Source organism: Nyctibius grandis, chromosome 1, assembly GCF_013368605.1.
Source record: "Nyctibius grandis isolate bNycGra1 chromosome 1, bNycGra1.pri, whole genome shotgun sequence".
In the NCBI taxonomy this organism is placed as follows: Eukaryota; Metazoa; Chordata; class Aves; order Nyctibiiformes; family Nyctibiidae; genus Nyctibius; species Nyctibius grandis.
In genome coordinates this window covers 128,531,188-128,542,034 of record NC_090658.1, presented here as the reverse complement: position 1 = coordinate 128,542,034, position 10,847 = coordinate 128,531,188, and positions in this window count along the sequence as shown.

The following is a 10,847-nucleotide window of genomic DNA, read 5'->3' as shown; positions in this document are numbered from 1 at the left end:
GAAAAGTTACCTGACATTCTTGTCTTAAGATACATAAAGACAGCGATGTGTTATGAAAGAGCAGAACAGTACTATACATCATGAAAAAAATAATACACTTGACTGCAGACCCTTAGATAGAAGGGGCTACAACTGACTTTATGTCTGTACAGAAGTTCCCTTATGGATGGTGTTCAGCTGTGGATTAGCAATTCACAGATCACTCTCTGTGTTTGGCTTCTCAAGGTGGTGAGGAAATTTCAGTGTAGTGATGAATGACCATTTTCATCTTCATTCCTGCAGGTCTTCATGCTAGGAGGCAGTCATTCAGAAAATATCTTGAGTGTGAGAAGACTGTGTTTAGTTTCTGTACACACAAGAACAAAGAAAAGTACTTGCTTTTTTTCCTCATGCCTTTGAAACTATTTTATTTGGCTCAGCTGGGTTTTATTTGGCACTTATACCAACATACTAAGCAGAGCCAGGGTTTGTTCCTAAACACTGGAACTTGGTCATCTGTACTATTTAATTATTAATGAATCACTTTGGACTGATGCAACTAGCAGTCTCTCAAATAATTCCTAGGCATGGTCAAGAGTTAGCATGGGCTAGAGATCATTCTCTGCAAGTAGTTTAGGTGTTGTCACTGTGTTTTAAAAGGATGTAGCCAGACTGTCCCTGGTGACTTCAAAGTCAGAGAATAGACCCTGGGACTCTTTGGTATCATTAGAAATCCAAATAAAATAAAAAGAATATCAATCCCTCTTTTATAGGCATATATCCAGAGATTATAAAAATATGATATATACTCAATGTTTTAAGAGGAAAATATTAAACTCACTATTCCATGGGAAAAGGTGCTGGATTCACACATATGTATACCAAAATTTTCCTCTTAATGACAAACTGCTATCAATATTCTTGGTATGCAGTTGAATCCCAGATGTTTGGGTAAAATAATTCCTATGCATAAGAATATGATCCTTTATCAAAAAAGGCCAGTGATCCATGCAAGCCTGTATGATTAGCATCACCAGGACATTCTAGTTTCTGTAGCCAAAGGCAGCAGTATGGCCAGAATCAAGATTAGGTGCATCATCTCCCCCAGTTTCAGCCTGGATGAATGTATAACAGCTGGGTCAACTTGCCTTTGGCATGAATCTGGAGGGAGGATTCATTTTGTACTACAGGTTTATGGTGAAATGCCTTAATCACTGATACTGCTTCTCATGAATCCCATAGTTAAGAATGTCAGTTATATTCGAAAAAGTATCTGTCCTGAAGCAGCACTGTTTCCTTCTTTCCTTCATTCCTTTTTGCTCCTTACCTTCCTGTAACAAAAATTCAGTTGTTATTTTTGAGTCTAAGACATTACTTTTACAGTTTGTGTAAATCAGTTGTTTCTAAATTCAAACTATTTATGATTTTTTTTCACCAATATGACAAATGAAAAGGGTTTTTTTGTGAAAAAGTTTCATAGAAACTTGGTTTATTCAACTTGGTAACAACTTGGTCTAAAACTCCAAGACAGAGTGGTGGATTCTCCTAATGAAGGACCACTCTTTCAATATTTTTTTTAGGAGCAGGAATGTTCCAGTTGAGCTGAAATCAAGGCCATGTTTTAAATTGTTATGACTTCTGGATTTTACATTGTGAATGTATACAGAGCAAGATGTCCCATACCTATTTCTACAGCTGCAGTTTATCTGCCACTGATAAAATGGGCAATGATTAATTGAATGAAATTCATTGGGCAATGATTAATGGGATGAAATTTAACAAGTCCAAATGCTGGTTTCTGCACCCAGGGTAGAGTAATGCCAGGCATGAGTATAAACTGGGAGAGGAGTGGCTGGAAAGCAGCCCTGCAGAAAAGGATCTGGGGGTGCTGGTCAACAACATGCTCAATATGAGTTAGCAGTGTGCTGTGGCAGCCAAGAGGGCAAAACGCATCCTGGGGTGCATGGAACACAGTACAACCAGCTGGTCAAAAGAAGTGAATACCCTGTTGTATTCAACATTGCAGTCTCACCTTGAATACTGTGTGCAGTTCTGGGCCCCATAATTTAAGAAGGATGTTAAGGTACTCGAATGCATCCAGAGGAAACTAACAAAGGTGGTGAAAGTGCTGGAAGCAGTGTCCTATGAGGAGCAGCTGAGGACTTTGGGCTTGTCTAGTTTGGAGAAGGGGAGGCTGAGGGGCGACCTCATGGCTCTCTGCAGCTTCCTGAGGAAGGAAAGTGGAGAGGGAGGTGCTGATCTCTTCTCCCTGGTATCCAGTGATAGGACACATGGGAATGGTTCAAAGCTGAACCAGGGGAGGTTTAGACTGGACATTAGGAAGCATTTCTTTACTGAGAGGGTGGTCAGACACTGGAACAGGCTTCCTAGAGAGGTGGTCGATGCCCCAAGCCTGTCAGTGTTTAAGAGGCATTTGGACACTGCCCTTAATAACATGCTTTAACTTTTGGTCAGCCCTGAAGTGGTCAGGCAGTTGGACTAGATGATTGTTGTAGGTCCCTTCCAACTGAAAATATTCTATTCTATTTTATTCTGTTCTGTTCTAAAATGTCCCTTTACAGCTACAGGAGAGACACTTTTTGAAAATGTCATCCATTGTGGTGAGGAAATGTATTTGAATTCTCCACTTTGTATATTCAAGGTTTACAAATTCCATCTAGTGAAGTATTGTCTTTCTAGCCATTCAGTTTCTCAGCTGGTTTTGGAACAGGTTGTGAAGATGTCTAGGTACCACCTAGTGTGGTAAAATTGTCTGCAAGAGAAACTGAATACGAAAAGCAGGGGGTGGGGGAGTGTAGGATGAGAAAAGGTAGTGATCTTAGGCAGTTAAGTCTCATGGTACTCACTTTGTCTACAATGATTAATAATTGCCATTAAAATGATCTGTGGCAAATCTGTGTTGGAGCTATCCTCGTTAAACTACAGTGCTTTAAGGTATGGTATGTTTAATAAGGTGAAATTTGATGTCTTAAGCATAATTGGGAAAAGTTGCCAGATGAACGAGTAGAAATTACCACTCCTTGACATTAATCATGTGCATACAGCAATTTTCTTTTTGAGACTATATTTTTTGAGATGGAAGTTCCTGATGCCTAAATTGGGAGCGCAGAGTAGGTCATTAATGGAAAGACATCAGCAAACCGTGAGTCTCACCTCACATAACACTGGCAACCAAAACCTACCAAGTATTAATCTAAACATGTCGTGCTGACTGCTGCTTAGAGCTAATAGAGATAGTCCACAGGGGACTGATTCCTACCATTCTGAAATGCTCTCATATGTAGTAGTGAGTTGCAATCTAGAAGAACTCTTTTCAACTAGAGAAGGGGAATCTAGGCACCTCTATTAAGTACCTGATGTTAATTGGATGTTAAAAATTTATATGGTTTCAATGAAATACTGGGAATGTTCACAGAGGAGAAATCCATAGGGGTTTTCTAATGTGTGGATAACACAAGTCAAGAATTTTATTGGCCACGAGTTGCTGAAGGATGTAGTACTCAAAGGGAGTTCTAGTTAATCTTGTTTTGTCTTCTATTCTTCTCAAGGCACCTGCTTTGGGGCCATTTTTTAGAGACAGGTATGGAGATATATGCAAATGGAGATGTTTGATCAATCCATATAAAACTGCCCGTTCTGATATGAGCCTACTGCTTTGTACTTGTCCTGATGTATTGTATCTCATTCATTCCTTAAAGTTGAGTGATACGGGACAACACATTGAAGTAAATAAATCATATTACACTTATTTAACAGTGTCTGAAATTATGACCATTGTAACTCTCGGAGTTAGACTGTTGTAGAACATGTTAGTCTAATGCTGTCTTGACTTGCTCTTTCTATCATAATATCGACCATTATGGAAAAAGTCATTACACTATAAAATTGATGTGCTTTTAGACCTGCTATCTATACAACTGTTAAATGAAAGTCAAAGGCAAAACAATTGCCTCATTTTGTAGCATGTCTCATCTGTGGGTTGAATCATGGCTTTTTGGGGTGGGGGAATCAGTGATTCATTTGTTTTGCAGTTGTTTTTCTTTCTCTCAAAATATGACTCAAATACCTCAAAATCATTGGAAAGATACTCCAGACAGAATTAATGTAATGTAATGGTGGTGTCTGAAATGTAAAGGTCTACCTCTCAACTACTCACACTGGGCTCCTTTTGTGGTCAATGGAGATGAATAGGTATCTTGAGGCTGTAACTGATCTCACCAAAAGTAGAGCATTCAAGTAGGTCAAACGAATCAAGCCTGAATGTGTCTGTTTCCTTCAAGGGCAGATGTAGATGTCTACATTAGAGAAGTCTAAAGAACCCCCTGAGCACTATTCCATCCTTCAACAGTTCAGAGGTACAAGCAATGCTCAGCTAATTCACAGTCAGATTATTCTGTCTGAGTTCCACTAAGATCGTAAGAACATAAGAGAGTTTTTACTGAATCTCACCATCTATCTCAGCATGCTGTTTCTGACAGCTGTCGAAAAGCAGATGCCCAGGGAAGGGCCATAAAAACAGGGCAAGCATATCATATTTCCTCCAGCTTCTTTCCCAGCCTCTAACCATCTGTAGCTTCAGAACTCTCTAAGCCAGACATGTTTTTGATGTGTTCAGTAATCTATGAATATGTTCCATCTTCCTACCAACCAACGTTAAAGACTTAACCATGCGCAGCATCCTTTGGTAAGGAGGCTCTTAGCTTAACTGCAGGCAATGTAATGAACTTCCTTTTGTGTGCTTTGTTCATGCCTTCTGCTAGCTTCATTTGAAACAGAACAAAGTGATCTCTGGAAGACAGTTGGTGTAGAAGGGCAATCTGCTGGCTTTCTCCAACCTGAAACGTGCAAATGTTGGTGATGGTGTTTTATGTTGGAGTCTAGAACGTGTTTAAGCTAAACACTGTAAAGAGAGTCTTGTTCTGCAGCAGAAAGTTGTCTCTGTCACAGAATCATAGAATGGTTTGGGTTGGAAGGGACCTTAAAGATCATCTAGTTCCAAACCCCCTGCCATGGGCAGGGACACCTTTCCACTTGTACAGGTTACTCAAGGCCCCATCCAACCTGGCCTTGAACACTGCCAGGGAGGGGGCAGCCACAGCTTCTCTGGGCAACCTGTTCCAGCGTCTCACCACCCTCACAGTAAAGAATTTCTTCCTAATATCTAATCTAAATCTACCCTCTTTCAGTTTAAAACCATTGCTCCTCATCCCTGTCACTTTGGGATGTGACACTGCATGTTTTTTCTATTCTTAACTAGTATTTTGGTTTTGTTTTCAAATCTCATTTGCCAAAAATGCAATTGTTAAAATGTCCATCCATTCTGTTCCGTTTTCTCCTTAAACTTCTGGCATTTATTCACAGTTGTTAACCCAAGCACTTGCTTTATTCACCACAAAAATGATCAGAGGGATGGAACACCTCTCCTATGAAGAAAATCTGAGAGTTGGGGTTGTTCAGCCTGGAGAAGAGAAGGCTCCAATAGGACCTTATTGCAGCCTTTCAATACTTAAAGGGGGCTTGTAAGAAAGATTGGGACAAACTTTTTAGTAGGGCCGGTAGCAATAGCACAAGGGCTAATGGTTTTAAACTAAAAGAGGGTAGATTCAGACTAGATATAAGGAAGACATTTTTTACCATGAGGGTTGTGAAACACTGGCACAGGTTGCCCAGAGAAGTTGTGGATGGCCCATCCCCGGAAACATTCAAGGTCTGTTTGGGTGGGGCTCTGAGCAACCTGATCTAGTTGAAGATGTCCCTGCTTATTGCAGGTTGGTTGGACTAGATGACCTTTAAAGGTCCCTTCCAACCCAAACTATTCTCTGGTTCTATGATTTTATGATTCACAATTGGACTTTAAAGCTGAGTGAAAAATGGAAAGTTAAAGAACGACATTCTCCTAGCATGTGGAGAATTTTGTCAGGATATTTTGAAACAGAAGGAGAAGTAACAAACCAAGGAAATAAAAGCTTAGTCACTGTGTCTGGGTTAAGAGCTGAGAACATGGTTTAGGTTAACTCGATTGTAGAGTATGGCAATAACATTAGATGTGATCTATTGAACATGAAAGATGTCTGGAGAATAATATATGAGAGAAATATAAAAGAAACTTGTGTAGAGGACAAGGAAGATACAGAAAGGGAGACAGATGTTTTTGGAGATTGAATGCAAAGAGACTGATGACCACAAAGCAAGAAACACTTCTTTATTTTCTTGTACTGTGTTCACTTATGAAGAGAAAAACTACAGCGAGACAAGCCATGATAAAGAGGAAAGAAAGTACATGAAAAAAAAAGGAAGAAAAAATCTTGAGAGGGCCTTGTAAGGGTAAAAACCCAAATGGGAACAAATGAAGATGACTGTTATTATCCACCAGGTGATAATTGCTTCTGAGGCTTTCCCTTCTCATCTCTTTTCCCCCCTCTTTATTTCTCCTGCTAAGAATCAGTTTCCTACATGTTCTACAAGACTTCTGTGACTTGCCTCCTCCTTCCTGCACTCTTTTTGACCCAATTGAATTATCATATATCTTGTATATCTTTGCTAATTTCCAAGTCTCTTGGTGCATCTTACAAATACCAGACCTGTCAATCAGAGCCTGAGTACCACATTTCAGGGCCATGAGCAAATCCTAAAACAAAAAGTGAATTGAACCTCCACCTTCACACCAATATCTCATGTATAGACTGGTTTGGAAAGCTTTGTTCCACCTTCTGTTCCTTCGTTTTTTGCTCTCCTTGAATTTTCATGTATCTGTGGTCAATATATGAAAGTTCTGAAATCTCCCTTGAAAATTTAATTTCATGATAACACTGCCCTTTAGTAAATGTTGAGAATGATTTTGTAAATTTCAGAAACCACATAGAATTTAATAAAAAATGATATCTGAGTTACAGACAGCAACAAGATTTTTTTACCCTTTAAGCCAAGAGAATATTTTTCTCTATTAGAAAATGTAATTTCTTTAGATTCCTACCAATTTTGTTAGGCTAATTTTAGTCTTGTTCAAATTGTTAGAATGCTTTCACATAATATTAGAATAAGTGACAGCAGATTTCCATTATTAATGACACGCTGCAACAATGAATAACTAAAAGCAATTATTGAAAGACTTACAATGGACAATGAAAATAAATTAGTTAATTCAAGCTACACAGCAAATACATTCACATAACCAGCAGCATCTTCAAAAATAGGGTAGATGACCTGCAAACAGTTCAAAATTCTCCACAAATACTGTTCACAGCAGACAATGTGTTGACAATCAGACAAGACTGAGATTAAATAGGGTCTGGCCTTATTTGTTATTTTTGCTTGTCAAATATTCTTTTTGTGAAATACACTATGTTTGAGTTTATTTCATTGTTGACACATCTCACATGAGTATCACTTCTTAATTAGCAACACTAATGAGGGCATATGATTCAAAAATCATATTAAAATCTTTGCTGTTTAAACAGCCTAGATTTACAAATATCTTAGCAAAATGACCATGTCGTTCAACATCAAAACACCCTCATCACAATCCTGTTCTGAGGGAGAATATATTTTAGCAAAATTTTTATGAAAGAATAAATAAAGCAATGTCTTCAATAGAAAAAAAAATCTGTGTCCAAGGAAAATAGTTTCTACTCTCACTTCTATTACATGAACTAGAGAAATACCAGTTGAGCAAATCCATAATGACTTACACTATTACCATCACAGGGAACTTCCCAGTGGTCCATGGTGGAAGAGACTAGCAGTGTGCTCTGTTCCCACGAAGAAAACAGTACTTCCTACATGTTGAAATATTGTTTGACTGATACAGTTCCTACTTCTTTTTTTATTGTAATAGGAAAAGACAGAGAAGTGTGTGTGCAGAAAAGTTTTACTTTTACAGAGAAGTGTGTGTGCAGAAGAGTTTTACTTTTCTTTTAACTTAGGCCCACAGAAATTGATATGAAACTTGCTCACCACTCCTGGTGAAGAACTTTCACTGTATTTAGTGACTGACCCAGAGGTCAGACTAACACGAATTTTAGACCTCTGTCCACATATTAATGGTCTCTGAAGTGCTGTCTACTACCAGTTGTGTAAGGAAACCAAAATGAGTCCTACGGCAAGCAAGGGATAATGCTGGCGATCTTGGTGCTCTAGGCCATTTCACACTGGACATGTATTTGATATATGTAACACTACCAGAGTGGGGGATTCATATTGCTGCAAAGTTTAAATAATTTTTTGCTAGTAAAAGTAATGTTAGTGGCATCTCTTCAGAGAACAGAATATTGGCAAGTTTTTGTATTTATTGGCGGGAAAGGGAAGTTACCTTCTCTCCATCTCTAAATGTTTCAACTTCCTTGCAACAGAATAGAGGAACTCATTCTGCTACACCCTTTTTCTGGAGATAAACCTGGGGGCCATTGACAAAAAAATGGGTCAGGATTCCAGAGTCCCTAGCCCTAACAACTCCAGGTGCAGAGAATGCAGGACAAAAAAGCATCAGGACTAAAAACACCAGTGAAATGATCCAAATTGTAGCGTGGTGGTAGGCTGAAAAAATTAAATGTTTCTCTAAGCTTTGCCTACACACTCTTAGGTTCACCTTGAAGATAAAGAAGAGTAGTATATGACTGTTCTAGGGGTGTAGTGAAGAAGACAGTGAAGAGGATAGTGTCGGTGCTTTGGTCTGGTTTAGTAACTAGGTTTAAAACAGATACTTTAAAGGTACTTTCAGGAAGCTCCTCATCTTCCTCTTCTTCCCCCGTGGCTTAGACCTTGTAATAATCTCTGCTTTCCTTACGTGGTGAGGACTGAATCCCTGATGGCTCGTTTTTCGTTCCAACTCCATGGTACTTGGTTCCAGCACTAACCCAGTCAACATTTGATCTTTAGCTTTGTCTCTGAAAGCATGTCAGAATGCTGCATTTCAATTCTTTGGTTCTTTCAGCTCTTTGGTAAGACCTTGCTCTGGTGTTGTTTCATCTCCTGTTTTTTCCTCTCTCTTTCTCACTTAACTTGGAGGCTCCTAAGGACAGTCTTTTGCTGGGTGTACATGAATTGTGTGGACCACTGAAGGCTCTAAATCAGGCAGTGGAAGAGACAATAAAAACAATCAGATAAGTGACTGTTCACTTATAGTAAAAGGATAGCCTAACAAACAGGCTTCTTTAAACAAATACAATTAAAAATGGAATTTATTTAAATGTTTTTATCAGCTACTTCTTCAGTTACTCAGATTTAGGTTTTCATGAAAAATTGAATATTTTTACACAATAATAATACAAAATTTAACAAAAACTGGAAAAAAGTGAACCCATTAATTTATTAAATCACAGAATCACACAGAATCACAGAATGGTTGGGGTTGGAAAGGACCTCTGGAGATATCTAGTTCGCCCCACTGCCATTATTTCCATCACAAATCCAAAACGTAGCCCCATACCAGCTACTATGATGAAAATTAACTCTATACCAGTCAAAACCAGCACAAGCAGTCTAGAGGAAATATCTAATTTGACTTTTGGATTTGTGCCGAAAACATTGTTGATAACACAGGGATGTTTTCGTTATTGCTGAGCAGTGCTTACACAGAGTCAAGGCCTTCTCTGATTCTCACACCAATCCACCAGCGAGTAGGCTGGGGGTACACAAGAAGTTGGGAGGGGACACAGCCAGGACAGCTGACCCCAACTGACCAGAGGGATATTCCATACCATATGATGTCATGCTCAGCAGTATAAAGCTGGGGGAAGAATAAGGAAGGGGGGGAGGTTTGGAGTGATGGTGTTTGTCTTCCCAAATAACGATTACGCGTGATGGAACCCTGCTTTCCTGGAGATAACTGTATGCCTGCCTGCTGATGGGAAGCAGTGAATGAATTCCTTGTTTTGCTTTGCTTGTGTGCGTGGCTTTTGCTTTACCTATTAAACTGTCTTTATCTCAACCCATGAGTTTCTCACTTTTACTCTTCCAATTCTCTCCTCCATCCCACTGCAGGGGGTGAGTGAGCAGCTGTGTGGGGCTCAGCTGCTGGCTGGGGTTAAACCATGACAGTTACCATGTTGAAAGCAGATTTCCAAGGCCTTCTTTTAATATTCATTTTTCTTTTCAACAAGGAAACTCATACTGGATATACAAAGCAATAATATAAAACCAAGCAACAACATGAGTCAACGCAAACTGATTATTTGCACACATTTTCCTGAATCCTAATTGCTTTCAGTGTTCTCAAAACACCATTAGATGGAGAAATAACAACTTTCATCGTACAGTAAAAGGCAATTACACCAACTTGGAAAAGATACCTTGGGAATCTTTGTATCAAGCTTGATTTACCCTGATGTTCTGCAAATGTGTACCTATTGCAACAGTTTTGACTCAACTCCAACACAAAATAGAGTTCCCTGGAGTTCATTGGAGGCAAAGCTAAATTTTCACAGTGGTCCCTTCTGGCCTTTAATCTATTAATCATGGTCTTTTTAGATTAAAGTACCAGAATCACCTACATACCCCGTCTTCCTGATTTCCTCCTCATTTTCCTGTAGTCTTTCTTTCTTCTTCTATATTTAAACTCCATAACCCTTTCTAGCCTTAACATATGCAGTGCATCCTACCTTCCTTATCTAAACCTACTTGTGAAACTGGGTATCCTGGTTTGTGTGACCATATTAGAAGAGTATTTCTGAACAAAATAAATTTCTGCCTAATTGCCACCTTCAAAACAAGAAATCACGTACTTTATTATCGAATGAAGCAATGCCTGAAAAGCCAGTTCAAGGTTATTCAGTAAAGTAAGTCAAGTGGAGCTGATGGGTGAAAAATGCATCTGGGATCAGAAGTCTCAAAGAACTGGGAAAGCTACTCCC